Raw genomic sequence first — 6,812 nt, forward strand, 5'->3', positions numbered from 1 at the left:
TAATAATGAACAAATACACAAATAAGTCCATAGTATACATAAAGAAAGACAAGAGAGTGTCATGCTTAGGCCAATGATCAGAGTGTGTCATGAATCAAACATAATCCAATTCTGTGCACTTCAGTGAAAAGACAGCTGTAATATCAACTCCTCTGCCATGTTTTGGTTTGTTTTTAGGTTGTAATTAATCCATATGACAATCCTAGTTTTGATTTCTTCTATAATCTTCTTAAACATGGACCAAATCATAATGAGTTAACGTAATTTGCTCAAGGTCACCAAGCTAGCACGTGGTAGAATCCAGATTTTGAAGAGTCATCTCTTTGATTCCAGGGCCTAGCCTTGAACAAGTGACTGGGTTAGGCTCCCCATCACTAAGACTGGTTTATGCACTACTGTATCAACCAAGATCAACTGTTCTGCTGAGGATAACAATTCTCTAGGTATGTGAGGGTAAGAGGTCACCTAACTTTTAAGTATTTTGCCACGGCAAATTGAGGAAACTTGCACATCTGTGTCCTCATGGATAAGCTGTGTTAAAATGAACTCACATACTGAGCAATAGAAATCTGAAGGCAAAAGAGTCCAAGTAAGAAATGTCACACACCACTGGGTTCATTCCTCTAGCATGTGTAATGTTACCTCGTCATAAGCCCACGCAAGAATGCAAAGATAAGGAACGTTTGCAAAATGTTTTTAGCTGCTGTAAGTTTGCTCTAGGCCTAATTTATTCTGCTTTATGATCTCATTCTTCTTTTTGGTTTCTTAATTCTTTGAAGAACACCAAACGCGAAGCTCAGGCCCCCTCTACTGGTCAGTCACATTTTGTTGTAAATGTCTTCCTAAGTAGACATCCATCCATCAATCTCCAAGACCAAATTTGATCATTATCAAAAGATTTGATAGCTTTTCTAGGGCCCTGATTTTTTTTTTTCTTTTGAGGGTAGAGTTGGCAGTGAGAAAGGAGAGAATATATTTTTTTTTTTCTGAAGGAAACAGACGTCACCAAGAACTTGTTTTGGGGCCGATGCCAAATAACTTGTACAAATACTTTGGGGGAAAAGTATCAGAAATGTGATCAGCTTGAGAGGCAGCCTGAGCAGCCTTCACTTTATAGCTAAAACAATCTCTTAACTTTCTTCAACTCATCAAGTTAAATTTATTAGGTAGTCTCACAGAATTCTGTCTTTTTGGGTTTATCTCTCCCCCATTTCCCCCAAAGTTGATGTTTTTCTCTTCTTTCCTGTGTTTACATGTCAAATCTATTCGTCAGAGTAAAATGAAGACCTCTGAGGGCAGAAATCACATTTAATTTTCTGTCAGGTTCAGTCTCCAACTCCCAAATAGTGCATACCTCATGGTAAATAGCAATTATGCTACTTAGCTAGCCATCTCAAATTGCCACGTAACAACAGAAAACCTCCCATCCAGTAGCCCAAGGGAATCTAAATCAAAAGGATGAAAGAAAATGCTGACCACTTCCCAGAAGACTAAGTACAGTGATTGTACTGTTGTGCCCATAATCACTATTTGATCAGAAACATTTCAGGTATGTTGTTTCCAAGAGGCTGAAGTAGTCAAGTTCAGAAAACATCTATTAAAAGGACTTCCATTTTCTCCACGCCTGAACCTCCAAATTCTTAAACACTAAAGAGGGCGAAACAATATGGTTCTTCTGTTCTTTTCAACTCACGTAACATTTTATCGCAAAATCCTAATATAAATATAGGATCAACTCTGAGTATCAAGGAGTTGGACAAGAGTCAGCAAGACTCCAGGCGGGAAGCCAGGAGCCCCAGGTTCTGATCTCACCCCACCAAACTGTAGCCAGATAGTCACTGGAGAGTTGCTTCAGTTGAGTTTGTGCCTCAGTTTCCTCCTTTGTAAAGCAGTAATAATCTTAACTGCTCTATAGACTAACTTCACTGGTGGGTAAGTAACGTATGGGAAAGCACCTTGTAAGTCAACTTTTTGTTCCTAGATGCTCTTCTTACTCTGCATTGTCTCTGGAGAATAAAGGGAACAGGTCACATGCACTTTTTATACTACATGATGCATCCATGCACCACTGGGTGCTTCTGACCGCCTTCATACTCACCAGCTATTGACGAGTACAGGGGCCCCCTCACATGGGGGCATTCAGCACGGACATCGTATGGTCATAAGCCCATATATTCACTTTTGTAACAACCACTGTTTGGGGACATTTGAATAATGGAAGTGCCTAGTTAAGAGGCAAGACAAATTAATCAATTCTTCAAATCTTCTCTTTCAACAAGAATAAAGAGACTTTTCTACATCCAGTTATTGTTCTTCAATAGTGCTGAGTGTATCATTTGCTTTACTTCTTTTAGGGTGGTTTCACAACTGTTGGATATGGTGGCTCAGCCATGCTTTGCAATGCGAAATTATTCATATTCTTCTCATATTGTGTATTTGAAGGTCTAACTAAAACATTTATGAAGCATGATACCAATTCTTTGCACTGGCAACTACAAGGACAATCAATTTCGAATGAGGAATCATCTTATTTTTATAAGCCATTTAATGACATTAAATTTTCAAGAATTAGATTTAAAAAGTTTAAAATGTTGATATTATCTTTCTGTTATCTTATTTAAAAATTTTTTTTAGATGTTTATTTACTTTTGAGACACAGAGAGAGGGAGAGCAGGGGAGGGGCAGAAGAGACACTGTGTATGTATTCAGACACATACACAGAATCTGAAGCAGGCTCAAGGCTCTGAGCTGTCCTCACAGAGCCCGATGTGGGGCTTGAACTCATGGACTGTGAGATCACCACCTGAGCCTAAGCCGGATGCTCAACTGACTGAGCCACCCAGGTGCCCTTACTGTTATTTTAATAGCTATATTATCTTTCCTTTTAACTTTAATCGATGCTTGGTGATTATTTTAGAAGAGACGTTTGACTGTATGTGAAAAATCGACATCTTTAAGTTTTACTTTAGTTTTCATGTTTGATGACAATATAGTAACATTTTATACAGTTTGAATACACTTAGTTTTCTTCCTTGTTGGTAAAATAAAAATTATGTGAAACATCTTCATCATCACAGCTTAGCTAGTGATTTTGCTAAAATAAAAGCAAATATAGTAGATTCTCTATAAACATTAGTTGAATAGATAAAATGCAAATTACAAAAATATTAAACTACCTTTAAGAGCACGAACTCTGCCCCAGAACCAGAAAAATCAATTGTAAACATCAGTTTCTCAAGTTGGGTTTCTCAAGGGGGAATAGAAGATGTGCCATGACTTGGTGGGGGTGGGGATTTCTCCAAGTCTTCATTAAACATACTGCATCTCCTGAAATACAAACTTTCCCTTTTAAGCTTTCATTTATATATGAACAACAGAGTCAGCATGAGATTTAAACAAATATTTTAAATAAACAGGACCTGAGAGACATGTTTATTACCTAGAGTATGTTGGGTCACTATCCCAGGACTGTGCATTTACACACATAGGTGACTGTGTCTGTGTGTGCACATAGGTAGCCGGCACTCCTCTCTTAGTACTTCGATGGAAACATTTCAGAAGCACTGATGGAAATAATAAACAACTGACTTGGAAAAGATTAGTGGGCCTAAGGAGGGATTGACAGAACCCTTTAAAAATCCTTCATTTGAACAGGAGTGAGGCATTCTACCCTGTGGCCAACTCGTTTGTGTGTGTGGCACTAATGAGACTCCATCATTAATTCTGCTTCTGAGCAGGCTGGTTAATTGCATTCTGTAACTTTGCTAATATAGCCCAACATTGGCCAGGCTGGTGTATCACTTTTCGGCCACTAGCAAAAGTGAGGCAAAGAATGGGAAGACACGGCCCAACCCAACAGTGTTTTAGGAAAACAACCGAAAGCATGTTTTTCGTGGGTGAGGAGCGCTTCGGTCATGGAGATCTGCCCTCTGAGTTCTCGTTCCACTGAGGCACCATGAAATCCCAAGTGAGTGCCATCCTCCTTTTTGCTCCCCTCTGCTCTATTTCCTGATTTCTTCAGTAGGAGAGTGTTGACAGTAGGGAGAAGAGTCAGAAAACAAGAAACAATGTCAGGGCACAGGTGGCCCCGTCCGAGTTCTGCCCAGGGCACCAAGTAGTTATGAAATTTGGAGGAAGTTCACTCAACTTTGCTAGACTCCTTTTTCCTCATTTTCAAATCAGAGTTTTGGTCACCAGATAACCCAAAACATCCGAATTACAAAGAACTTCAGAAGTTATGTTTGAATGCTTTCTTGTCAAGTTCTCTTTCACGTGACCCCCTCAAAGAGTAAACTTAATGAGATTCAAAAAAGACTTAATCAGATACCTTTTAGGAACTTTGGTAGGATTAAGGCATTTCCAAGCTTCTCAAAATCTAAGATTTATACCCATAGTTCTGATTTTCAATTGTAACTCTCAGGAGGAATGAATGATGTGTATTAAAATCATCTTTCTGGGGTGCCACGGTGGCTCAGTCAGTTAAGCATCTGACTCTTGGTTTTAGCTCAGGTCATGATCTCATGGTTTCATGGGTTTGAGCCCCACATCTGGCTCTGCGCTGCCAGTGCAGAGCCTGCTTGGAATTCTCTGTCCCTCCCTCACTCATGCTGTCTCTGTCTCTCTGTCCCCTAAAAGGACCTAGAAATAGAGATGAACCCAGGAGCAGTGAGCACTCTTAGCACCCAGAGTAAGGTCTCTCTATATTAGTTTTCTTTAAAAGTAATGAAGGCACATAGTGGATGCTGTGTATGTCACCCATACCCTCCCTTTAAAGGGGAAAGGCGTCATTCCTCCTGATATAAGGACATCGGTAGCTGTTGGCTCGCAGCTGAGTCAATAACGAAGCATTGCCCTAAACCAAGGTTTCTCAACCTCAGTACTATTGACATTTTGGACTGAATAAACATTTGTTGGGGGCTACCCTAAGTATCAGAAAATGTTTAGCACAATCCCCAGCTTCTACCCACTAGATACCAATAGCACCCACTCCTGGTTTTGACAACCTAAAATATCTCCAGATCCTGGCAAATGTCCCCTAGTAGAGGGTGGTGTATAAAGTTGCTGTGGTAAAGAACCACTGCCTTAAAATTAAGAGACACACTTTATTCAAGGTTACTCAGTGGGGCAGCCCACATCCAATGCCTGGTGAATGGAAGTTATCGAGATTAGACTCTGTTGCCTCAAACAGGACAACGTGAAGGGCAAAACCATCCCCAGAATTCTGTGGGATATTGGGCACAGGTACACTGTAGTTCAATTCCTTCCTCTGCCCAGTTCTACTTCTGTCACCCCTACTCGCCTACCCACAGGTGTTGATTCTGAGTGCGGTCCCCAGTAAATCAGTGTTTGGGAAACAAAAGCTGGTATTTGGCTTCAGGATTGGCTTCTTCAGCATTGATATTGGCAGATCCAATTCACAATCAAGTCCTACAACACTTGTGTTGTTTTTTAAAATCCCATATGGACTTATTCTGTAAAACCTCTTGGCGCATTAGCATATTTTTGTTTCCTGGAGGTTCCTTTGGATTTATTTGGCTTTGGTATCATGATTATTTATTGTATTTTCATTTGAAATACAGAAAGAAATAATCAACTTGTTACATTAATGACAAAATGTATTTAACAAGTATTTATTGGTCTGTGTCCAAGGCGTTGTTCTTGGCACTCTGAAAAGACTTAAGAACGAATCTGACAAATATTATGATCTCAAGGTACTTCAGGCCCAACAATGAAGACAAGTGATGGGCCAGGCATTCAACTAGTTGCTGATAAATAGAGATTACACAAGGCCTTGTGTAGAAAATATCCTGGAAGCAGAAGTTATAAAAAAGGACAGATTCGAGTTAGCCAGACAAAGTGGAGTGGGATAGAAAAAAGCTAGGGGTCCTTTATTTGCTTATCTAGCAACCTGATCCTTCAGGTCTCAGAGTAGACTGGACTCAGTCTGGAGATAGAGCCACAGGAATGCAACAATGGTGGCCTTACGTATAAACCAGACTAACCCGGTCATCTTAAGGAAATACGTAGAATACAGACCAGAATGCCCATAACCTGAGTATTTCTTTTCCTGCCAGTAGATCTAGGTGAGCAGTTTATGTTTACTAAGATTGCGTTGTAGTCCTGGCATCAGAACTGGGGGTTAGTTGCATGATTCATTGGTCCCAGGCTATGATTGCTGATGCATGCATGTCTGCAAAATGGATAGAACCACCATCAGAAATGGACTAGCGTAATTTGAGGGCCTCATCTCTTTGAGTAGTGTTAGATGTTACACAATCACTGTATTTTTTCTGTAACTCCTTTTTTTCCTGCTTTTCTGTGTTGACTATCCAGCACAGAATGACTGTAATGGTCATTCTTATTTTTATAGGTCCAGTCAACTGCCAAGTATTAATTAATGTCCTTTGAATTTATATACTTGTTTTAATCCCTATTCTCTTCATTATCTCTTGTCTGTATTATTGACATAATCTCCTATGTGGTCATACTCTCCCCTGGTTTTGTCCTCTTCTAATTTCTTCTTCACATGATGGACATGATGGACTTTCTAACATACAAGTCTGATCACGTGATGCCACCGTTACAGCCCTTAACTGTCTCTCCATAGCCTTTGGGACTGTATCATTAAGAGTCTTGTTAGGAAACAATTTATGTTAGATTGGGTCAGTGGAGGAGATTTCAAGCAGAGTGGTACTTGCAGATATACAGATAGGGTTCAAGAAGCTAACAAGGTATGGGAATATACCAAGAGTCTGGCCACAGGGGGAGGCTGTTACCACCTAGGGCTGAAGGGACAAGGAAAAGGAGTGGAT

The sequence above is a fragment of the Panthera onca genome, chromosome D1 (genome assembly GCF_046562875.1).
Source record: "Panthera onca isolate mPanOnc1 chromosome D1, mPanOnc1 haplotype 2, whole genome shotgun sequence".
In the NCBI taxonomy this organism is placed as follows: Eukaryota; Metazoa; Chordata; class Mammalia; order Carnivora; family Felidae; genus Panthera; species Panthera onca.